The sequence below is a fragment of the Urocampus carinirostris genome, chromosome 1 (assembly GCF_059441175.1).
Source record: "Urocampus carinirostris isolate Australia breed hairy pipefish chromosome 1, RoL_Ucar_1.0, whole genome shotgun sequence".
Classification (NCBI taxonomy): Eukaryota; Metazoa; Chordata; class Actinopteri; order Syngnathiformes; family Syngnathidae; genus Urocampus; species Urocampus carinirostris.
The window spans coordinates 53,109,953-53,132,085 of record NC_142349.1 but is presented as its reverse complement, the minus strand read 5'-3'; the positions used below and the strand labels follow the sequence as shown (position 1 = coordinate 53,132,085).

The 22,133-nt window shown below is 41.2% G+C and overlaps 18 non-coding genes and 4 pseudogenes across 18 annotated transcripts; all 22 read right to left on the bottom strand.

The window, feature by feature from the left end:
• Positions 1–140: 140 nt before the first annotated feature.
• Positions 141–259, bottom strand: LOC148375191 (5S ribosomal RNA). Its single transcript, XR_015847345.1, has one exon. It is a non-coding gene; the product is annotated as a 5S ribosomal RNA (ribosomal RNA).
• Positions 260–481: 222 nt separating this feature from the next.
• LOC148375190 (5S ribosomal RNA) lies at positions 482–600 on the bottom strand. The gene has a single exon (XR_015847760.1). It is a non-coding gene; the product is annotated as a 5S ribosomal RNA (ribosomal RNA).
• Positions 601–824: 224 nt separating this feature from the next.
• Positions 825–943, bottom strand: LOC148375189 (5S ribosomal RNA). The gene has a single exon (XR_015848192.1). It is a non-coding gene; the product is annotated as a 5S ribosomal RNA (ribosomal RNA).
• Positions 944–1,165: 222 nt separating this feature from the next.
• On the bottom strand, positions 1,166–1,284 carry LOC148375188 (5S ribosomal RNA). Its single transcript, XR_015848191.1, has one exon. It is a non-coding gene; the product is annotated as a 5S ribosomal RNA (ribosomal RNA).
• A 222-nt stretch (positions 1,285–1,506) lies between these two features.
• Positions 1,507–1,625, bottom strand: LOC148375187 (5S ribosomal RNA). The gene has a single exon (XR_015847806.1). It is a non-coding gene; the product is annotated as a 5S ribosomal RNA (ribosomal RNA).
• Positions 1,626–1,846: 221 nt separating this feature from the next.
• LOC148375186 (5S ribosomal RNA) lies at positions 1,847–1,965 on the bottom strand (annotated as a pseudogene).
• Positions 1,966–2,187: 222 nt separating this feature from the next.
• On the bottom strand, positions 2,188–2,307 carry LOC148375185 (5S ribosomal RNA). The gene has a single exon (XR_015848093.1). It is a non-coding gene; the product is annotated as a 5S ribosomal RNA (ribosomal RNA).
• Positions 2,308–2,529: 222 nt separating this feature from the next.
• Positions 2,530–2,648, bottom strand: LOC148375184 (5S ribosomal RNA). The gene has a single exon (XR_015847630.1). It is a non-coding gene; the product is annotated as a 5S ribosomal RNA (ribosomal RNA).
• A 223-nt stretch (positions 2,649–2,871) lies between these two features.
• Positions 2,872–2,990, bottom strand: LOC148375183 (5S ribosomal RNA). The gene has a single exon (XR_015848182.1). It is a non-coding gene; the product is annotated as a 5S ribosomal RNA (ribosomal RNA).
• A 222-nt stretch (positions 2,991–3,212) lies between these two features.
• On the bottom strand, positions 3,213–3,331 carry LOC148375182 (5S ribosomal RNA). The gene has a single exon (XR_015847617.1). It is a non-coding gene; the product is annotated as a 5S ribosomal RNA (ribosomal RNA).
• Positions 3,332–3,553: 222 nt separating this feature from the next.
• On the bottom strand, positions 3,554–3,662 carry LOC148375181 (5S ribosomal RNA; annotated as a pseudogene).
• A 222-nt stretch (positions 3,663–3,884) lies between these two features.
• Positions 3,885–4,003, bottom strand: LOC148375180 (5S ribosomal RNA). The gene has a single exon (XR_015848169.1). It is a non-coding gene; the product is annotated as a 5S ribosomal RNA (ribosomal RNA).
• A 244-nt stretch (positions 4,004–4,247) lies between these two features.
• LOC148375179 (5S ribosomal RNA) lies at positions 4,248–4,366 on the bottom strand. The gene has a single exon (XR_015847309.1). It is a non-coding gene; the product is annotated as a 5S ribosomal RNA (ribosomal RNA).
• A 222-nt stretch (positions 4,367–4,588) lies between these two features.
• On the bottom strand, positions 4,589–4,707 carry LOC148375178 (5S ribosomal RNA). Its single transcript, XR_015849410.1, has one exon. It is a non-coding gene; the product is annotated as a 5S ribosomal RNA (ribosomal RNA).
• Positions 4,708–4,929: 222 nt separating this feature from the next.
• On the bottom strand, positions 4,930–5,038 carry LOC148375177 (5S ribosomal RNA; annotated as a pseudogene).
• Positions 5,039–5,260: 222 nt separating this feature from the next.
• LOC148375176 (5S ribosomal RNA) lies at positions 5,261–5,379 on the bottom strand. Its single transcript, XR_015847593.1, has one exon. It is a non-coding gene; the product is annotated as a 5S ribosomal RNA (ribosomal RNA).
• Positions 5,380–5,601: 222 nt separating this feature from the next.
• LOC148375175 (5S ribosomal RNA) lies at positions 5,602–5,720 on the bottom strand. Its single transcript, XR_015848151.1, has one exon. It is a non-coding gene; the product is annotated as a 5S ribosomal RNA (ribosomal RNA).
• Positions 5,721–5,942: 222 nt separating this feature from the next.
• LOC148375174 (5S ribosomal RNA) lies at positions 5,943–6,061 on the bottom strand. Its single transcript, XR_015849360.1, has one exon. It is a non-coding gene; the product is annotated as a 5S ribosomal RNA (ribosomal RNA).
• Positions 6,062–6,282: 221 nt separating this feature from the next.
• Positions 6,283–6,391, bottom strand: LOC148375173 (5S ribosomal RNA; annotated as a pseudogene).
• A 222-nt stretch (positions 6,392–6,613) lies between these two features.
• On the bottom strand, positions 6,614–6,732 carry LOC148375172 (5S ribosomal RNA). Its single transcript, XR_015849358.1, has one exon. It is a non-coding gene; the product is annotated as a 5S ribosomal RNA (ribosomal RNA).
• A 221-nt stretch (positions 6,733–6,953) lies between these two features.
• Positions 6,954–7,072, bottom strand: LOC148375171 (5S ribosomal RNA). Its single transcript, XR_015849409.1, has one exon. It is a non-coding gene; the product is annotated as a 5S ribosomal RNA (ribosomal RNA).
• Positions 7,073–13,461: 6,389 nt separating this feature from the next.
• LOC148375170 (5S ribosomal RNA) lies at positions 13,462–13,580 on the bottom strand. Its single transcript, XR_015847430.1, has one exon. It is a non-coding gene; the product is annotated as a 5S ribosomal RNA (ribosomal RNA).
• Between the last annotated feature and the right edge of the window lie 8,553 nt (positions 13,581–22,133).

The window sequence follows — 22,133 nt, the reverse complement described above, 5'->3', positions numbered from 1 at the left end:
TTATAAAACAACAGTGGTTTAATATGTGTGTAATTCTTCATTTATCTGTTTTGCAAAAAGGTTGTGAAAGAATGCAAATCCGTCCAAAAGGGGCTGCTCCGAGGCCAGAAAAAATACCAAAAAGTTTGCTGGAAGTAAAACGCTTACAGCACCTGGTATTCCCAGGCGGTCTCCCATCCAAGTACTAACCAGGCCCGACCCTGCTTAGCTTCCGAGATCGGACGAGATCGGGCGTGTTCAGGGTAGTATGGCCGTAAGCGAAAGTAGACGGAGAATTTTTAGTATTTATAATCAACACTGCGGAAGTTGCAGCGCCACTGTTTGCCAAGAGGGGTAGCCAATTATAAAACAACAGGGGTTTAATATGTGTGTAATTCTTCATTTATATGTTTTGCAAACCGGTTGTGAAAGAATGCAAATCCGTCCAAAAGGGGCTGCTCCGAGGCCAGAAAAAATACCAAAAACTTTGCTGGAAGTAAAAAGCTTACAGCACCTGGTATTCCCAGGCGGTCTCCCATCCAAGTACTAACCAGGCCCGACCCTGCCTAGCTTCCGAGATCGGACGAGATCGGGCGTGTTCAGGGTAGTATGGCCGTAAGCGAAAGAAGAGGGTGAATTTTCAGTATTTATAATCAACACCAGGGAAGTTGCAACGCCACTGTTTGCCAAGAGGGGTAGCCATTTATAAAACAACAGGGGTTTAATATGTGCGTAATTCTTCATTTATTTGTTTTGCAAACAGGTTGTGAAATAATGCTGTATCCGTCCAAAAGGGGCTGCTCCGAGGCCAGAAAAAATACGAAAAAAGTTTGCTGGAAGTAAAAAGCTTACAGCACCTGGTATTCCCAGGCGGTCTCCCATCCAAGTACTAACCAGGCCCGACCCTGCTTAGCTTCCGAGATCGGACGAGATCGGGCGTGTTCAGGGTAGTATGGCCGTAAGCGAAATAAGAGGGAGAATTTCCAGTATTTATATTCAACACTGCGGAAGTTGCAGCGCCACTGTTTGCCAAGAGGGGTAGCCAATTATAAAACAACAGGGGTTTAATATGTGTGTAATTCTTCCTTTATTTGTTTTGCAAACAGGTTGTGAAAGAATGCAAATCCGTCCAAAAGGGGCTGCTCCGAGGCCAGAAAAAATACCAAAAAGCTTGCTGGAAGTAAAAAGCTTACAGCACCTGGTATTCCCAGGCGGTCTCCCATCCAAGTACTAACCAGGCCCGACCCTGCTTAGCTTCCGAGATCGGACGAGATCGGGCGTGTTCAGGGTAGTATGGCCGTAAGCGAAAGAAGAGGGTGAATTTTCAGTATTTATAATCAACACCGCGGAAGTTGCAACTCCACTGTTTGCCAAGAGGGGTAGCCATTTATAGAACAACATGGGTTTAATATGTGCGTAATTCTTCATTTATTTGTTTTGCAAACAGGTTGTGAAAGAATGCAAATCCGTCCAAAAGGGGCTGCTCCGAGGCCAGAAAAAATACCAAAAAGTTTGCTGGAAGTAAAAAGCTTACAGCACCTGGTATTCCCAGGCGGTGTCCCATCCAAGTACTAACCAGGCCCGACCCTGCTTAGCTTCCGAGATCGGACGAGATCGGGCGTGTTCGGGGTAGTATGGCCGTAAGCGAAAGAAGAGGGAGAATTTTTAGTATTTATAATTACACCACGGAAGTTGCAACGCCACTGTGTGCCAAGAGGGGTAGCAAATTATAAAACAACAGTGGTTTAATATGAGTGTAATTCTTCATTTATATGTTTTGCAAACCGGTTGTGAAAGAATGCAAATCCGTCCAAAAGGGGCTGCTCCGAGGCCAGAAAAAATACCAAAAAGTTTGCTGGAAGTAAAAAGCTTACAGCACCTGGTATTCCCAGGCTGTCTCCCATCCAAGTACTAACCAGGCTCGACCCTGCTTAGCTTCTGAGATCGGACGAGATCGGGCGTGTTCAGGGTAGTATGGCCGTAAGCGAAATAAGAGGGAGAATTTCCAGTATTTATATTCAACACTGCGGAAGTTGCAGCGCCACTGTTTGCCAAGAGGGGTAGCCGATTATAAAACAACAGGGGTTTAATATGTGTGTAATTCTTCATTTATTTGTTTTGCAAAAAGGTTGTGAAAGAATGCAAATCCGTCCAAAAGGGGCTGCTCCGAAGCCAGAAAAAATACCAAAAACTTTGCTGGAAGTAAAAAGCTTACAGCACCTGGTATTCCCAGGCGTTCTCCCATCCAAGTACTAACCAGGCCCGACCCTGCTTAGCTTCCGAGATCGGTCAGAGATCGGGCGTGTTCAGGGTAGTATGGCCGTAAGCGAAAGAAGAGGGTGAATTTTCAGTATTTATAATCAACACCGCGGAAGTTGCAACGCCACTGTTTGCCAAGAGGGGTAGCCATTTATAAAACAACAGGGGTTTAATATGTGTGTAATTCTTCATTTATTTGTTTTGCAAACAGGTTGTGAAAGAATGCAAATCCGTCCAAAAGGGGCTGCTCCGAGGCCAGAAAAAATACCAAAAAGTTTGCTGGAAGTAAAAAGCTTACAGCACCTGGTATTCCCAGGCGGTCTCCCATCCAAGTACTAACCAGGCCCGAACCTGCTTAGCTTCCGAGATCGGACGAGATCGGGCGTGTTCAGGGTAGTATGGCCGTAAGCGAAAGAAGAGGGAGAATTTTCAGTATTTATAATCAACACTGCGGAAGTTGCAGCGCCACTGTTTGCCAAGAGGGGTAGCCAATTATAAAACAACAGGGGTTTAATATGGGCGTAATTCTTCATTTATTTGTTTTGCAAACCGGTTGTGAAAGAATGCTGTATCCGTCCAAAAGGGGCTGCTCCGAGGCCAGAAAAACTACTAAAAAGTTTGCTGGAAGTAAAAAGCTTACAGCACCTGGTATTCCCAGGCGGTCTCCCATCCAAGTACTAACCAGGCCCGACCCTGCTTAGCTTCCGAGATCGGACGAGATCGGGCGTGTTCAGGGTAGTATGGCCGTAAGCGAAAGTAGACGGAGAATTTTTAGTATTTATAATCAACACCGCGGAAGTTGCAGCGCCACTGTTTGCCAAGAGGGGTAGCCAATTATAAAACAACAGGGGTTTAATATGTGTGTAATTCTTCATTTATATGTTTTGCAAACCGGTTGTGAAAGAATGCAAATCCGTCCAAAAGGGGCTGCTCCGAGGCCAGAAAAAATACCAAAAAGTTTGCTGGAAGTAAAAAGCTTACAGCACCTGGTATTCCCAGGCGGTCTCCCATCCAAGTACTAACCAGGCCCGACACTGCTTAGCTTCCGAGATCGGACGAGATCGGGCGTGTTCAGGGTAGTATGGCCGTAAGCGAGAGAAGAGGGTGATTTTTCAGTATTTATAATCAACACCGCGGAAGTTGCAACGCCACTGTTTGCCAAGAGGGGTAGCCATTTATAAAACAACAGGGGTTTAATATGTGTGTAATTCTTCATTTATTTGTTTTGCAAACAGGTTGTGAAAGAATGCAAATCCGTCCAAAAGGGGCTGCTCCGAGGCCAGAAAAAATACCAAAAAGTTTGCTGGAAGTAAAAAGCTTACAGCACCTGGTATTCCCAGGCGGTCTCCCATCCAAGTACTAACCAGGCCCGACCCTGCTTAGCTTCCGAGATCGGGCGTGTTCAGGGTAGTATGGCCGTAAGCGAGAGAAGAGGGTGATTTTTCAGTATTTATAATCAACACCACGGAAGTTGCAACGCCACTGTGTGCCAAGAGGGGTAGCAAATTATAAAACAACAGTGGTTTAATACGTGCGTAATTCTTCATTTATTTGTTTTGCAAACAGGTTGTGAAAGAATGCAAATCCGTCCAAAAGGGGCTGCTCCGAGGCCAGAAAAAATACCAAAAAGTTTGCTGGAAGTAAAAAGCTTACAGCACCTGGTATTCCCAGGCGGTCTCCCATCCAAGTACTAACCAGGCCCGACCCTGCTTAGCTTCCGAGATCGGACGAGATCGGGCGTGTTCAGGGTAGTATGGCCGTAAGCGAAAGAAGAGGGTGAATTTTTAGTATTTATAATCAACACCGCGGAAGTTGCAACTCCACTGTTTGCCAAGAGGGGTAGCCATTTATAGAACAACAGGGGTTTAATAATAATAATAATAATAATAATAATATGTGTAATTCTTCATTTATTTGTTTTGCAAACAGGTTGTGAAAGAATGCAAATCCGTCCAAAAGGGGCTGCTCCGAGGCCAGAAAAAATACCAAAAAGTTTGCTGGAAGTAAAAAGCTTACAGCACCTGGTATTCCCAGGCGGTCTCCCATCCAAGTACTAACCAGGCCCGACCCTGCTTAGCTACCGAGATCGGACGAGATCGGGCGTGTTCAGGGTAGTATGGCCGTAAGCGAAAGAAGAAGGTGGATTTTCAGTATTTATAATCAACACCGCGGAAGTTGCAACTCCACTGTGTGCCAAGAGGGGTAGCAAATTATAAAACAACAGTGGTTTAATATGTGTGTAATTCTTCATTTATTTGTTTTGCAAAAAGGTTGTGAAAGAATGCAAATCCGTCCAAAAGGGGCTGCTCCGAGGCCAGAAAAAATACCAAAAAGCTTGCTGGAAGTAAAAAGCTTACAGCACCTGGTATTCCCAGGCGGTCTCCCATCCAAGTACTAACCGGGCCCGACCCTGCTTAGCTTCCGAGATCGGACGAGATCGGGCGTGTTCAGGGTAGTATGGCCGTAAGCGAAAGAAGAGGGTGAATTTTCAGTATTTATAATCAACACCGCGGAAGTTGCAACTCCACTGTTTGCCAAGAGGAGTAGCCATTTATAGAACAACAGGGGTTTAATATGTGCGTAATTCTTCATTTATTTGTTTTGCAAACAGGTTGTGAAAGAATGCAAATCCGTCCAAAAGGGGCTGCTCCGAGGCCAGAAAAAATACCAAAAAGTTTGCTGGAAGTAAAAAGCTTACAGCACCTGGTATTCCCAGGCGGTCTCCCATCCAAGTACTAACCAGGCCCGACCCTGCTTAGCTTCCGAGATCGGGCGTGTTCAGGGTAGTATGGCCGTAAGCGAAAGAAGAGGGTGGATTTTCACTATTTATAATCAACACCGCGGAAGTTGCAACGCCACTGTTTGCCAAGAGGGGTAGCCATTTATAAAACAACAGGGGTTTAATATGTGTGTAATTCTTCATTTATTTGTTTTGCAAACAGGTTGTGAAAGAATGCAAATCCGTCCAAAAGGGGCTGCTCCGAGGCCAGAAAAAATACCAAAAAGCTTGCTGGAAGTAAAAAGCGTACAGCACCTGGTATTCCCAGGCGGTCTCCCATCCAAGTACTAACCAGGCCCGACCCTGCTTAGCTTCCGAGATCGGACGAGATCGGGCGTGTTCAGGGTAGTATGGCCGTAAGCGAAAGAAGAGGGTGAATTTTCAGTATTTATAATCAACACCGCGGAAGTTGCAACTCCACTGTTTGCCAAGAGGGGTAGCCATTTATAGAACAACAGGGGTTTAATATGTGTGTAATTCTTCATTTATTTGTTTTGCAAACAGGTTGTGAAAGAATGCAAATCCGTCCAAAAGGGGCTGCTCCGAGGCCAGAAAAAATACCAAAAAGTTTGCTGGAAGTAAAAAGCTTACAGCACCTGGTATTCCCAGGCGGTCTCCCATCCAAGTACTAACCAGGCCCGACCCTGCTTAGCTTCCGAGATCGGACGAGATCGGGCGTGTTCAGGGTAGTATGGCCGTAAGCGAAAGAAGAGGGTGAATTTTCAGTATTTATAATCAACACCGCGGAAGTTGCAACTCCACTGTTTGCCAAGAGGGGTAGCCATTTATAGAACAACAGGGGTTTAATATGTGCATAATTCTTCATTTATTTGTTTTGCAAACAGGTTGTGAAAGAATGCAAATCCGTCCAAAAGGGGCTGCTCCGAGGCCAGAAAAAATACCAAAAAGTTTGCTGGAAGTAAAAAGCTTACAGCACCTGGTATTCCCAGGCGGTCTCCCATCCAAGTACTAACCAGGCCCGACCCTGCTTAGCTTCCGAGATCGGACGAGATCGGGAGTGTTCAGGGTAGTATGGCCGTAAGCGAAAGAATAAGGAGAATTTTCAGTATTTATAATCACACCACGGAAGTTGCAACGCCACTGTGTGCCAAGAGGGGTAGCCATTTATAAAACAATAGGGGTTTAATATGTGTGTAATTCTTCATTTATTTGTTTTGCAAAAAGGTTGTGAAAGAATGCAAATCCGTCCAAAAGGGGCTGCTCCGAGGCCAGAAAAAATACCAAAAAGCTTGCTGGAAGTAAAAAGCTTACAGCACCTGGTATTCCCAGGCGGTCTCCCATCCAAGTACTAACCAGGCCCGACCCTGCTTAGCTTCCGAGATCGGGCGTGTTCAGGGTAGTATGGCCGTAAGCGAAAGAAGAGGGTGAATTTTCAGTATTTATAATCAACACCGTGGAAGTTGCAACTCCACTGTTTGCCAAGAGGGGTAGCCATTTATAAAACAACAGGGGTTTAATATGTGTGTAATTCTTCATTTATTTGTTTTGCAAACAGGTTGTGAAAGAATGCAAATCCGTCCAAAAGGGGCTGCTCCGAGGCCAGAAAAAATACCAAAAAGCTTGCTGGAAGTAAAAAGCTTACAGCACCTGGTATTCCCAGGCGGTCTCCCATCCAAGTACTAACCAGGCCCGACCCTGCTTAGCTTCCGAGATCGGACGAGATCGGGAGTGTTCAGGGTAGTATGGCCGTAAGCGAAAGAATAAGGAGAATTTTCAGTATTTATAATCACACCACGGAAGTTGCAACGCCACTGTGTGCCAAGAGGGGTAGCCATTTATAAAACAATAGGGGTTTAATATGTGTGTAATTCTTCATTTATTTGTTTTGCAAAAAGGTTGTGAAAGAATGCAAATCCGTCCAAAAGGGGCTGCTCCGAGGCCAGAAAAAATACCAAAAAGCTTGCTGGAAGTAAAAAGCTTACAGCACCTGGTATTCCCAGGCGGTCTCCCATCCAAGTACTAACCGGGCCCGACCCTGCTTAGCTTCCGAGATCGGACGAGATCGGGCGTGTTCAGGGTAGTATGGCCGTAAGCGAAAGAAGAGGGTGAATTTTCAGTATTTATAATCAACACCGCGGAAGTTGCAACTCCACTGTTTGCCAAGAGGGGTAGCAATTTATAGAACAACAGGGGTTTAATATGTGCGTAATTCTTCATTTATTTGTTTTGCAAACAGGTTGTGAAAGAATGCAAATCCGTCCAAAAGGGGCTGCTCCGAGGCCAGAAAAAATACCAAAAAGTTTGCTGGAAGTAAAAAGCTTACAGCACCTGGTATTCCCAGGCGGTCTCCCATCCAAGTACTAACCAGGCCCGACCCTGCTTAGCTTCCGAGATCGGACGAGATTTTTTTTTTTTTTTTATTTTATAAATAAATAACATACTGTACAAAACCATTGCTCATATACATTTGTTGTACATATGCACTGTAGGGAAGGGTTTAAGTGTACAGAGACCCCTCGCTACTTCACGCTTCGGTTCCCTCTAAAAAACAAACAGGCACATTGATTACATCACATCTGGTAAAATTATTCTTACACCCTCCCAAGTTATTTGCACAAAAGGATTAGTAAGAACAAATATTTTGTTAAAAACCTCTAAAATTCCGTTATTATTAAAATAGACATACAGTGCTTCCATTATTCTTTTCAATTTGCTTTCAAACAGTTTGCATATATCCAGTTTCCGTCCTTTATTCTTCAAAACCGTTCTTCTTACCCACACTGTATGCCTAGCCACTGACAAAACTATATTGAGTGCCTGGTTATTTTTTCCTTTTTTACCTTGTATCATCCCAAATAAAAACATCTTCTCCCAATTTTCATCAACATACTGCTCATTCTGTCCAAAACCTTTCGTCATTTCCTTAAGCACTGCGGTCAGTTTTTTCAGTTCTTCACAGTTAAAGAACATATGCTTTAAGCCCTCTTTCTCCTTCTTGCATATTTTGCATGTTTCATCCCTCGCAAGTCCCATCTTAAAAAGTCTCATTTCATTAAAAACACAGTTGTGGGCTAAAAGGAAATCAAAATTTTCTAACGAAGGGCATTTCAAACCGGTTCTGATGTTTCTCCACACATCTTTTGTGTTAAAATCTACAAACATCTTTTCCCAATAAGAATTTGCTCTCGGTTGTATAAAAGCCATTTCTCTAAAAACAGAATAGAAGTCTTTTAAAACAAGAGCACTAAAAGGTGTCCCTGTGTCCTTCATCTCTATTCTCATTGGACCTTCCTCTTGTTTCTTTTCATTTCTTTCTATAATTGTGCACCATTCTTTAGGAACTGCTTTTTTTATTGTCATGTACTCATTTCTGATTTTTTCTTCATTACATTCGTCTACTGTTGCACCAATCTCGTCAATGAAAGCCTGAAATGGCAAGAATCCCGGTCTGACCTCGTACAAAAGATCTCTGATTTTTCGGAATCCTGCGTCAAACCAGTGCTTGTAAAAGTTCCCTCCTCCAATTCGTAAATTCGGATTTAAGAACAAGGGTTGATTTAAAATTTCTTCCTTTCCCTCCGGTTTAAAAACTACATGTCCTATAAAATCACTCCAAGCCCTTAAAACTTCCCTATAAAAATCTGGGATGCCGTTTGTCATATATTCTTTTGTTTTCATCCACAAGGCTGAAGGCCCCATTTTAAAAGTTTTGTCTAAAAAGTATTCCAGAATTCGTGTCGATTCTTTGTCTCCCTCCCTCATGAAATTTTTAACAGTTTTTATTCTTAAAGCCTTCAGTCTTATGGATGGATCGAGCAATCCCAGACCGCCTTCCTCCACCCTTCCAATCAGAGTCTCATAGGCTATTTTAGCTGGCTTACCATCCCAAATAAAATCAGTCACATACTGCTTCAGAATTTTAACTGTGGGTAATGGCAAACACACTGATCCAAGGACACTCCATATTTTGGATAAAAACAGTGTATTAACAACTAAAATTTTTCCCTTCAGAGTAAGACTTCTCCTTTTCCAAAATGCCAATCTATTTCTTATTTTCCCGATTGTCTCCTCCCACATCAGTTTCGTAGTTTCTTTTTCATTTGGCCCTATTCTCACCCCCAGAATTTTAAGGTTATCTTTTACTTCTTTAAAAGGCAGTGTCTTTGACAAGGCGGTTTGCTTTCCTAATTTTAAAATCTCAGTTTTGCCAACATTCATCCGAGCTCCTGAACCCCGGCTGTATATTTCTATGGCATCCAACGCTTTAAAAATGCTGTGCTCATCTTTTAAAATTAGGGTTGTGTCATCTGCATATTGATAAATTTTGGTTTCTGTGTTAAAATTCTTAAAACCTTCAATCTTTACCCCTTTTATTCCATTGTCAGCATTGATCGCAAGTCCTAAAGGTTCTGCAACCAAAGAGTAAAGTATTGCTGATAGTGGACAGCCCTGTCTTATTGACCTGATTAAAGGAATAAAATCTGTTAAAAAACCATTGCATTTGACACAACTCTTGGCATCAGCGTAGAGACATCTCAGACACCGGATTATGTTTTCTCCAAAATCAAATCTTTCTAAAACCGCAAATAGAAAATCGTGCTCTACCCTATCAAACGCTTTTTCTAAGTCTGCATTAATTAAAAAGCCACTGACTCCTGCCTTCTCCATGTACCAGACTTTGTCCCTCACACCATTAACTGTGTCTGAGATGTCTCTGCCTATTACCGCATAAGCCTGGTTAGTTTGGATGACTGTTGGTAAGACCCGCTTCAGTCTGTTTGCCATTATCTTCGCCAAAATCTTGTAGTCACAATTTAAAAGGCTTATGGGTCTAAAATTCTGCAGCTCTTCCCTGTCCCCTTTCTTTTTATATATAATTTTAATTAAACCTCTTGACATCCTTGAGCTGAGAGCCCCTCCTTTCCACACTTCTTCATACATTTGTCTTAAAACAGGAACAAGAGAACCTTTAAAAACCTTGTAAAATTCACATGGTAAGCCATCCAGACCAGGACTCCTGCCGTTTTTCATCTCATCTATGGCTCTCTCTATTTCTTCACTATTGATGTCTCTATTGCACATTGTTTTATCTTCCTTACTTACTTTACTCTTAATATTATTCAATAAAAAATCTTTTGCACCCTCTTCCACACCTTGTTTTGAAAATAAGTTGGTATAGAATCTTTTTATTTCCTTTAAAATATTGTCCTTATCTGTCAATCTCTTTCCTTCTCCATTTTTAATACATTTAATTTCTTCCGTTTTCTGTCTGTTTTTTTCTAGTTCAAAAAAGAACTTTGTGCATCGTTCGCCTTCAATCATATATTTCGCTCTACTTCTTATCATAGCTCCCTGGAATTTCTCTTCTTCTATTTTTTTAAGTTCATCTTCTATCTCCATAATTTTATTCGTGTTTTCATTTTTCCCATCACTTTGTTTTAGTTCCTCTTCTAGTTCTTTTCGTAACTTTTCTTCTCTCCCCCTTTCCTGTCTTCTCAGTTTTTTACAAAACAAAATCGAATGTCTTTTAATATCATACTTTAGATTGTCCCACCATATTCCCAAGTTACTTTCATACTTTGTCATGTTCTTTATGCTGTTCACAATTATATTTTCTATTTCCATTTGATAAAAATTGTCTTTTAAGACTTTTGTATTTAAAATCCATACCCCCGGCCCCTTCTCTATTTTATTCAGATCTATATTAAAAACAATAAAGTCATGATCACTAAAATTACATCTTCTGTAGTAAATACTTTTAAAATTCTCCATAAAACTACTTTTTGCCAAAACAATATCAATTCTGCTTTGCTTAATTTCATCTAAAACAATTTGTCTTCTGCTAAACTTTCTAACTCCTTTATTCCTTTCTCTCCATACATCTATTAAATCGAGTTCTTCCATTACGTGTATTAGTTCCTTTCTTCCCCTTTCTGCTCTAAAAACTATATTATCTGCCACATCTTCTTTCTGTAGTGCTATATTAAAATCCCCAGCAACCACAGTTTCCCCCCAAGCCTCGATTAGAACTTTTAATTTCATAAAAAATTCAACTTTCTCTTTCTCTTCATTCGGTGCATGTATGTTACAAACATTCATTTTCTCATTACCTTCTCCAACACTTATAGTTAGTATTTTTCCTTTTTTATCATTATATATTTCTGTTACTTCCTCAACCATATTCCTTTTAATTAAAAAAGCCACTCCTCTACCTCTTCCCTCACAATTATTAAATAAAACCTCCCCATCCCATCGTTTTCTAAAATCCTCCGCTATCACACTTGTCCAGTTCGTTTCTTGCAATAAAATAATATCATTTTTCTCAGTCTCTCTGATTAACTTCTGTAATTTTTCGGGATTCGCCCCTCCCCTCATGTTTATTGAAATAAAATTCCACCCCATTAAAATAATAAATGGCAATAAATAATTCAAGCCAACAAAATATTTAAGAAACATAAAACCAACCATTACTATGTACCACCATCATCCTGTAAAACCTCAAATCTCCCTCCAGTTATTTCTATTTGTTTTGCCTTTCTTCTTCTCTCCTGTGCTTGTAATACCTTGTCTATGTTAATACTTGGTTTCAACCTTTTCCTTTTGGTCGTAAAATTGCCCCACTTGTTTGAAATGTCACGGTTAATTTTTCCTTTTCCAACTTCATCCAATGATTCTTCTTTATTTAGTTCCTTGTGTGTCTGGGTCTCCTCCTCCCTCTGCCCCTTCTCCCCCATTGTTTCAGCCCCAATTATTCCAGTTAAAATCCCAATGTCCATGCCTGAGTCCTCGCGCTCTGAGTCTTGTTGTCTGAGCACAGGGGGGATCCTCTTCAGGTGTCGGTTCCTGGGAGGGACCCTCATCCCCCGCCTCTGATGCCACCATGTTTATCTCCAACTTGCTTACTTCTCCCTCTCCCTCAGCAGAAGAAACGCATGTACAGTGTATGAATGCACGGCAGCAATCAGGGCATCTGAGAGCGACGCATTCCCGGGCATAGTGACCCTGCTGTAAGCACTCCCTGCACGTAAACTCCGGACATTCCCGCAGCACGTGACCAGGGTTCATGCACAACCGGCAGATCTTCACCTGCCGGTCGTGAATCACCCGGCAGTACCGGGGACCGTTCGGAGTTTCAAATCTAGTGGAATACGGCAGGGAGGCTACATCTTTCGGGAATTTTACTTTAATGAATCTTGTTCCATCTTCAACGGACGTGCCCGGGTAGAAGCGCCGCCTCAATGGGAGGACAGGGTCCACTCTCCACCTCTGCAGCTTTTCCAACACCTCTTCATCTGTTATGAATGGGGGCAGTTGTAGGAAGGAGACCATAACTTCGTTAACTTGAGTCTTTTAGTCTGAATTAGAACCCCTTTGCATAAGAGACCCCCATCTAAAATTTCACATGCCTCCTCATTTTCCAACGTCGCTTCATATTGTTTATTTTGTGTAGACCGTAGTACCAGTAGCTTCCCCGTACCCACCATCTTCTCGATTTCTTTAATTAAGTCAATTGGTGTTATGTTTTCAATCTCCTCCGTTTCCAAAAGCATTGTCAGTTCTTTCAAATATTTTCTTTGTCTCAGCCCTTTCACATTCTCCATATCTTTTTTTGTTTCTTGCTTGTTTCTCTTTTCTCCATCACGCATGTTATATTCCTTCTTTCTCCTCATGTCCAATCCATTGTTCATTTTATCCGCATCATTATTCTGTCCTTGTACAATCATTTCAGTTGTTTTGTTAATTAATCCATTCATATTATTTCCATCCGCCTCGCTTTCTTTCCCTCCATGCCGAGCTACCTTGTTGAAATCATTGTCTATACTCTTTTTCCTTGTATCCAGTCCGGTTTCATTCATAATTAGCAACTTTTTAAATACCTTGTTTGAATCACAGTCCATTGTCGTTGTCGGTTTTCCATTGTCCAGTTTCACTTCACTACATCCATCAGTTCCTGGGGGCAAATCCACAACACTCTTGCCCGCTTCCACTCCAAACTCGATGCCATGCGGTCTGTCCATTGTTTGTTCAAAAAAGAGAGAACCAAAAAAAGGCTCCCCAGACAGAAACTAAGTCTGCTGGGGACGCAAAAACGAAAATAAATAAATAAATAAATAAATAAAGCACTTAAACTTTTAAATAAACCTTCAAATAAATAAAAAAACCAACAAAGAATGGGGAGAGCCTTCCTCTCCCTACTGCAGCCATCAACTCACAAACACAAACCAGGAAGTGGGCGTGTTCAGGGTAGTATGGCCGTAAGCGAAAGAAGAGGGTGAATTTTCCGTATTTATAATCAACACCGCGGAAGTTGCAATGCCACTGTTTGCCAAGAGGGGTAGCAAATTATAAAACAACAGTGGTTTAATATGTGCGTATTTCTTCATTTATTTGTTTTCCAAAAAGGTTGTGAAAGAATGCAAATCCGTCCAAAAGGGGCTGCTCCGAGGCCAGAAAAAATACCAAAAAGTTTGCTGGAAGTAAAAAGCTTACAGCTCCTGGTATTCCCAGGCGGTCTCCCATCCAAGTACTAACCAGGCCCGACCCTGCTTAGCTTCCGAGATCGGACGAGATCGGGCGTGTTCAGGGTAGTATGGCCGTAAGCGAAAGAAGAGGGAGAATTTTCAGTATTTATAATCAATGTTGTAGAAATTGGAGGTCCGATAATCGAGAGAAAGTCTTCTCATAAGTGGATAAAAGAAATAGACAGGAGCCAGCCTCGTTACGGAGGGAGATGTCACTTTATTGATGCGTCAATAAAGATCTCACAGAGCTAGGAACATGACAATGTATTTAAAGCTGGTAGTGACGATTAGGCTTCGATTGAGTACACCCCAAAAGGCGGTCCTGTATCACGTATCAAGTACAGAGCGTCCCGTCCCTTGCACGCTATCTTCAAGGAAACTTAATGTCTGCCAAGAGTATCTTCAAGGATGTCTACCCGACCGTTTCCCACTACTGTAAGCAAGTCTTTCTAAATTTCTACATGTATGCAAGTCTCTTCTACATTTGCAAGTGTATTTACCACAACATATCCCCCCCTTTTTTTTTTTTTTTTTTCTCTTCTGTTACCTTATCCCCCCTTTTGGGAGTTCATACTCCCACTTTGAACAGAAATTAAAATCAAAAATGAATACAGAGTAGTGGTAAAGTATTACAAATCATAGACATCAATACACGGACAGAGTTTACGCAAATCGAAAATAAAATAAAATTCTGGCGGTCAGCCTGCTGTGATCATTCTAACTTTCATTGTTCATGTTTCATTTACAAAAACCCCCAACACTCCAAACATCTGACCCATGCACTAACCCCCCCCCTTCATTTATCTTTATCCGTACACACTGGATTATACACGCGGACCGTCGACGGTTGATCGGTACGTGATAAAGGTAAATGAATAAATGAACTGATAAGTGAGTGATAACAAATTTCGGTAACAGTCGTCGATACATTCCAAGATGAGTGCATGACTGGATAGTGATATCCACATTGGCCTTTGGCCTGACCCCCGTGAACAATTTGAAGACCATGCATTGTCGTATTCGTCAACGGGTGTCGTGAAGTCAGATGTTGGAGTGAGTGTTCATCCCAGCAGGCATCACGCTCAGTTTCCATGCAGCCAAAAACCCGGAAGCGACGATGCATCCTGACCATCCCAGACAGCAGCTTGCTCCCCGGCAGTGTGACATACCAACAAAAGAATCACAATCAGAAACCAATATATTTGTTGCTGTTATTCCTAGTGCTATATAGTGTGTTACGTGTTTAACAGTAGTGCTAATTGATATCGTATTCAGTCCAGATCATCATATGTCTCTCTTTCCGCAGATGCTCCATTTTTTATTATAATGTAGACTGACTATCAACGTTGCCAGATAAAATTCAAGGCGTTGAATTTAGTTTAGTCATCTGTTCTTCCTCACTTAGGAATAGGCTTGGATATTTAATCACTAACTGTGCTCATTGAGCTTCTGCCACCCTAGTATTGCCACTACTGTCATTTGTTCTCCAAAAGTCTTAAGCATTCCTCTTTTAAGAATAGGTATGGCACAGAAACACAACAAACACATAATTATTACGACAGTTAGCACAAAAATTTCCCCTTTCGCTAACAGACTACCCCAGTACCCAAATGTAGACGAGAACCAATCAAAAGAGATACTGTTCTTTTCAGTATTTACTGTCACTTCATTGCTCAACTCACGAATTTTTGACAGTGCTTTTGTGAAGCTTCCTGCTTCGGATGTATTTAAAGGTATATAAGTACAGCATTCCTCCTATATCATATGACACACGCCTCCTTTACTGGCTAAGAGAAAATCGCTTTGCTCTCCTACTGCACTAAAGGCCTCGTTAATGTAATTAATAAAACGTCGTTGGTTGTAATAAATGTAATTAATCCATTCTGCGTTCTTTTTCGGAGTTATCCAGATAAATATCGATTCTAATCCAGACTTAATTTCATTCCTAGCTTTAAATTCTTCTGGAATTCCTCTCAGTTGTCCGATGGTATCTAGCTATACACGTCCACCCGGAACATATGCTTTCTTTACTGCGGCCAATTGTCAACAAAAATATTTCATTCAATTACCTTTTCCCCTTTACATTCCTTTCTTTTGTCACTTGCATGTCCCCCTCTTCTCTTTTCCTCAACGCCCACTTTCTTTTCCCCTTTTTACCTTCTTTTACTAACTTTTATCTTTCTGTATTTGTAACTTCCTTACTTGCTCTGCCAACAATCCATTTTCCACATAACTTTCCCTTCTCCTACGCCCTCTAACACATGCCTTTTAGCCCACTAGTTTAATGGGAAATTGACATATAACCATCTCACTTATTTATTTATTTATTTATTTATTTATCTTTTATTTTTCTTTCCAAACCAATTCAATCTACTATCTTAGCCTCACCTATTTAATGTGAAAATGACGTGCATTGATCCACCTTACTCATTTTTATTCGACTCAATGAATTTTCCCTCCATATTCAATGAAAAGAAAGAATTTACTCACGCTTTTCCACTATTCTCGTACAACAATGCTTTTCATTCCCAAATTACTCCATTCCAATACACTCAATTGGATTTTTCCTCGTCTTCACATTCCTTAACTTTCCCAATTTTGAACTGAGAACCGGAATAGGTTAACTTTTTTCTTTTTGTTATTATCCTATCCTTTCTTGGTGTTATTCTGGCATTAACATAATCTAAAGCACCTAAAATAACCAAACATACTTTTCTAGACTTTTCACTTCTAAATTCATCGTTTTCCAACTGAAAAAATATTTATTTTTCTGGGAACTCCATAGGCTCTCGGACGTTATGTTGCACATCCTTAGCGTCAAAACGATTTCTAAAAAAAAACGAACGTTTTCGATTCCTAACGAGACGTGCTATCGGTTCTATCTAAAACAATACATTTTAAACCGTCTACCTCTTTAAAAACGTTTTTCTCGTCTCTTTGAGCACTGTATTGTTCCCTTTTTCCTTTTCCTTCGATATTTTTCTGTTAATCCTTTCAGTTACGTAGGCCGATTAAACGCTGGACAACCATATAGACAAGAAAGATAAGAATACAGGAAAGAATACAAACACTTACAACATTGAACAAACATAAAACATAAAACAAGACAGATGGCCCACAAAATTTAATTTTAATTAGTCAAATTAAGTCAGTGCACATTGAGACCATGCGCCTACACAACTACCGAGTTAGGGTTATGGTTTTCCTCTTCTACACAATTTCCCGAATTTTACGTACTGGCCGTGCACTCATTTTTGGCTGTCGGCGTTGTAACCTCACTCCTCAGTGCTGTCGCCGTGGGTGTAGGTTTTTCTGGACTTTGGTGTGTCGGTACCCTTCTCGCCTGTATCGTCACATTAAGGTTTAGCATATTATCCGTCACTTTAGTCTGTACTGTCGTTAACACATTTGGTTTCTGGTAGTCCATCGGCACTCCGACTGGTTGCACGTCTTTATATTTATTTTAAGTGGAAATCAAAATCCCCACTATAAGATGCCCTATCCATTTTGAGCATTCTATCCCAAAATTCTAACTAGAAGATAAACAATTTATTTTTTAAATCGTCAGTTCTAAATTTCAAATTTTGCTTTTTCACTAAATACAGTCACTGGATCAGTTTAACCATTATCCTTGTCAGAATCATTTACCCTGATTTGAGTGTTTGAGTGTTCTCTTTTGTAGATTGATCACATCCGAGAAAAAATTTGTATGCACTTTTTATTTGCATTTTCTTTTGATTTTCAATGTGTTATCTTGCTGTTGGCCATTCCCCTCGAGGCAGATGACCAGGATAGATTGTTAAATTGTCAATTTAACCCAAGAAAAGACGTTTTTATTGTTATGATTCACTCTTTGTTTTGCCTTTTATAAAAATCATAACCTATATATGATCTCTTCAGTAAGTAAACTTGTTCAAAATAACAGTATTTTGCAAAGAAAGCAGGTAATTCACGCTCAAAGTGAATGATTTTGCCAAAAATGAAAAATACCATCCCAAAATGTTCTCAATGTGGGCGATTTGCTAATGGTGAATGGTTATCTTAATTGATTTTTGTTAATCAATTTGACAAACATTGTAAATTTTGTAATATTACAACATTTCTTCTGTGTAATATTTTTCTATCCGTCCAAATTTCGTAATTTGAATCTCAAAAAACAGTTATATGGAGAGCTTATTCAGAAGACAATTTTTCATCAATTTCGGAAAAAACTAGGTTTTAACTTATTTTTACGGAATGTCTCAACTTCCCCCCTGAGTTAAAACCTAAGTTCACAATCTATGTCTCTCTTTCGTCTGACTCATCCCATAATACTCGGAATTTCAGTAATTCAAAACTTGTCTTCTATCGCAATTGCACTATTTATACACGTCCTTCTACTCAATCAAGGAAGCAAGGTTTAGGGCGCTCTAAGGAGAGGGATGACTGAGTATGGGCGCCAAGAGTGGACTGAGAGTGTGATCCTGGCCACTGTGTTGTGCGGTGCAGAGACGATTCAGTTTTATTAAGACGACAGCAGTGTGCGTGTGTGTGTGTCGTCGTATCGATACTAATAACTAAATGGAGTGGAATGGAACTATGATGACTATAACATGAAACCAAACGAGACGTCACGCTCTATGTTTGTTCTTTAGTGTGGCCCCCGAGTTAAAATGAGTTTGACACCCCTGTTTTTTTTTAAGTACTAGTAGACATTAATTATCTTAGTTTAATTAATTTCCATTCATTTCCCATGCAGTTATATTTTTAAATCACCATGATATGTCTCGAAATCCATTAATCCGGTATTTTTAATTCATTTAATCCTTTCCAGGATTGATCAATCTTTTTCTCATTGTCTTCTAAAAAAAAATGCTGTTTTCCATAACATGAGCATCACCTAGAGGCAGTGGATATGACACAATAATTAGAAGAAAATAGTGCTTCTTTGGGCACTGTGACTCTCCTTATTTATCCTGTTCAGCACTTTTATTTTGGTTGCACTCCACAGTGCAAAGACATCTTGGGGTCAATTTATACACACTGTCCCTTTAAAAGATTTCGAGTGCATGTTTCCTATGAAACCATATTCTAAAAATTATATTTTACACATTTTCGTCATATCTCACATTTTTCTTTTTTCCTGTAATATTTTTGATTTTGGTACTTTCGAGCTTCCATACCTCAGGGCCAGTGAGCCCTTCATGAGGTAAAATGTACTTGTACTTTCCAAATCCTCAACCGTTTTGGCATGTTATACAGTAGTGTCACACTTAACCGGGCCGCTGTCTCTAGGATGCGTCATGGTCTGCAACTGCAGCGTCGCTGTCGGGATCCCCGGCTGCACTTCTGGACCCGCAATTTCCATTCGCCGCTGCGATTTCTCGAGCTCTGCTCCTAGTAACAACCGTATCAGACAATTTATTATCACACACAGCTTTGTCATCCACATCTTGTTTTCCTAATTTAACGTTACTGCCCTGTTGATCTTGCTTGGTCTCGTTGACGGTGGCAGCGTGAGCCGTGGTACAGTGGTTCAGATGGTACCATTTTGAGCTGCCCTTGACCTGGACTGCGGCCAGCGTTGCCCTCACGACGGTGTACGGTCCCTCACGCCTCGGATGGTTCCACTTTCGTTGAAACTTTGATGTAGACGAGATCCCCTGGGACGTCTTCTCAAATGGTTGTTCGACCCTGGACCCTTGTCTCTTAACCAGCCAGTAGATGACAGCCGTCAATTGTCTCATACAGTCTCTCAGTTCAGTTTGTAGTTGCTCAAGTGGCGGCCCCTTATAGGGACCTCCCAGATGCGGCGCTGGTCTGCCTGTTAGCATTTCATGCGGTGTTAAATGCGTGATCCAATGAGTTTGCATGCGATAACTCATCAGCGCTAACTGTAGCGCATCCCCTCAGTCGAGCCTAGTACTCACAAAGATCTTGTTTATCTTTGATTTTAATATTCCATTTACTCTTTTCCACCATCCCTTGACTTTGTTGATAAACCTCACCGAACCGTTGTTTAATGTGTAGTTTTTGTAAGATGCCCTTCACGACCTTTTGAACAAATGTTATCCGAGCTTATTTCTGACGGTATGCCAAATCGCGGAATAACTTCTCTAATCAAAAACCTAATTACTGTTCCCGCACCTAGATCTTTTGATGGCACTGCTCCTATTATTCCTATTACTCCTATTATTATTATTCTCTCCGTCTACCGTGGCCTGTAAATACGGAGACCAGTAACCTTGTTTTTTCAGCTATTTCACACCCCCCCTTGCATAATATTTTTAAATTGTGCACTTGTATCTGATATAAAGTCAAAGGTATTCCCCTGTTACCTATTCCCCTTAATAATCCTCCTGATGCTCCTGCATCTGGAGACACATCACCGTTTTCCTGGAAAGCAGATTCAAAATACAATTTTAGCAGTATTTCTGTGTTAAAAATAAAATAATTCACAATCCAAACGTATCAATATTCCTCAGATTTGTAAACACTACGTCAATCAACAAGATTCTAGCGTGATTCAATGCAGACTCGTGTTGTTCGTTATCACCGCCTCGTCGACGGCCTTGGCCGTCTGGCTCAGTCCATCGTGACGTTCCACTCGCAATCCGCTGCAGGAATGTGCCATGAGCTTTATCAGTGCCACACTGACCTTGGTGCCCAGTTGTCTACCTCTTTCTCCTCGAAACTGGCTGCAATCAGTTCAGATTGCCACCTGCTCACTGTTTGAGGACAGCCTGGATGTGCTCCAGTGTCCCCACGACCCTGCTGTAGACAAGCTGCGCAGACAACGGATGAGTGAACGTCTTTGTTTGTTCTTTGCTTGTTTTCCTGTCCATCTTCAGCCTTTTTCAACAGTGCGTCTGACTTCTGAATCCTGTTAAATCGGTCATGTTTACAAACTCGGATGTTTAGTCTAGGTTAAATGACCATGAAGACATCACCTTAGCAATTAAATTCTTAAATTTTTCATGGTCTTCCTCAAGATCGAGTAATCTGCTCCTCATTGTCTTTTGAAAATGCTTGCCAAATTGTTTCCTCAATTTACCCAAACTATACTTATCACGTTCATCGGAACAAGATCTCACAAATCAAAAGGCCACACGCAAACGGAGCACTTGACGAATTAAGTAATCCCTCCACTTTTTTTTTTGTTTTTCGATACAGTAAAGGAGCGAAAGACGGGGGAAAGACGGGGGTGGGGCGGGAATACACATGGTTGAGCTCAACTCACACAGAGCGAAAGACGGGGGAAAGACGGGGGTGGGGTGGGGGTGAGCTTTGGGTGCGAGAACAACCCACAAAAAGCAAGACACTTTAACGCACATACAAGACCGTAAAATGTAGAATAAGCAGTCACTCCATCAATCATCCATGCTTCCTTAACTCCTCTCCCAACGCCAAACAACACAAAAAACAAAAAAAGACAAAAAGAAACACAGGCTCTCCTAGCCCTTAAACAGTTAAGTATAAATCACCCGCGCACACTCACTCAGGCGGGCGGGGGAGAAACCGAACCGAACAGAACACACATCCACATACAGAGAGACACACGCACAATTAACGCCAGCTGGCACACACACCAACATTCCCGAATGAGACATCTCCCAGACTGAAAACATGTCAGCAATTCTCACACATTCTGTGTATCGCTTGTTTCTATGCGGATATATCTTAATAATACAACATCTGATTACTGCTCATTTTTCTAACGCCGGTATAACCTTTTAGATTGTAGAAAATGGCGAGGTTCCATGCACCACACTTTTTCCTAAGTGCAAGGTTACATATCCCTCCCAAACCATCAATCGACTAGGGAGACACATAAAACATGCCCCGTATTAACCACACATAGATCGTCTACTCCCGAACTGTCACTTCAGCAAATGATGACGTCTCATCACCGTTTCCATACAGATCACAAGACAATTATAAATCTACAAATACCGACGCCGCTGCACCATTTTATCCAGGTAAAATTAGCCTTTTTCCTTTTTCAAGCAGCCTACGTCCCAAAACAAACAGGATTCTTTGAGCACCGAACTCCCGGGACAAAACAAAAAAAAATAAATCTCAACTCAGTTTACATATCTCATCCGTCCGAACTTGGGCCTGATTATAGACGGAAAATTCCACGTGCACGCATTTTCATAATTTAGCTCCGACGTCACAGGCTCCTGTCCTCCCACGAATCTCGACAAGCAAACCGAAGTAAGGAGAGAAAAAAAAAAAATCTTCCTTACCTCAACCGCTCATTCGAGACCGTTCCACTGAGAAGTCTTTTCCCTTTTCTTTTTTACTTAATTAGTGCCAGTCCACGTTGCGGCGCCAAATGTTGTAGAAATTGGAGGTCCGATAATCGAGAGAAAGTCTTCTCATAAGTGGATAAAAGAAATAGACAGGAGCCAGCTTCGTTATGGAGGGAGATGTCACTTTATTGATGCGTCAATAAAGATCTCACAGAGCTAGGAACATGACAACACCGCGGAAGTTGCAACGCCACTGTTTGCCAAGAGGGGTAGCCATTTATAAAACAACAGGGGTTTAATATGTGTGTAATTCTTCATTTATTTGTTTTGCAAACAGGTTGTGAAAGAATGCAAATCCGTCCAAAAGGGGCTGCTCCGAGGCCAGAAAAAATACCAAAA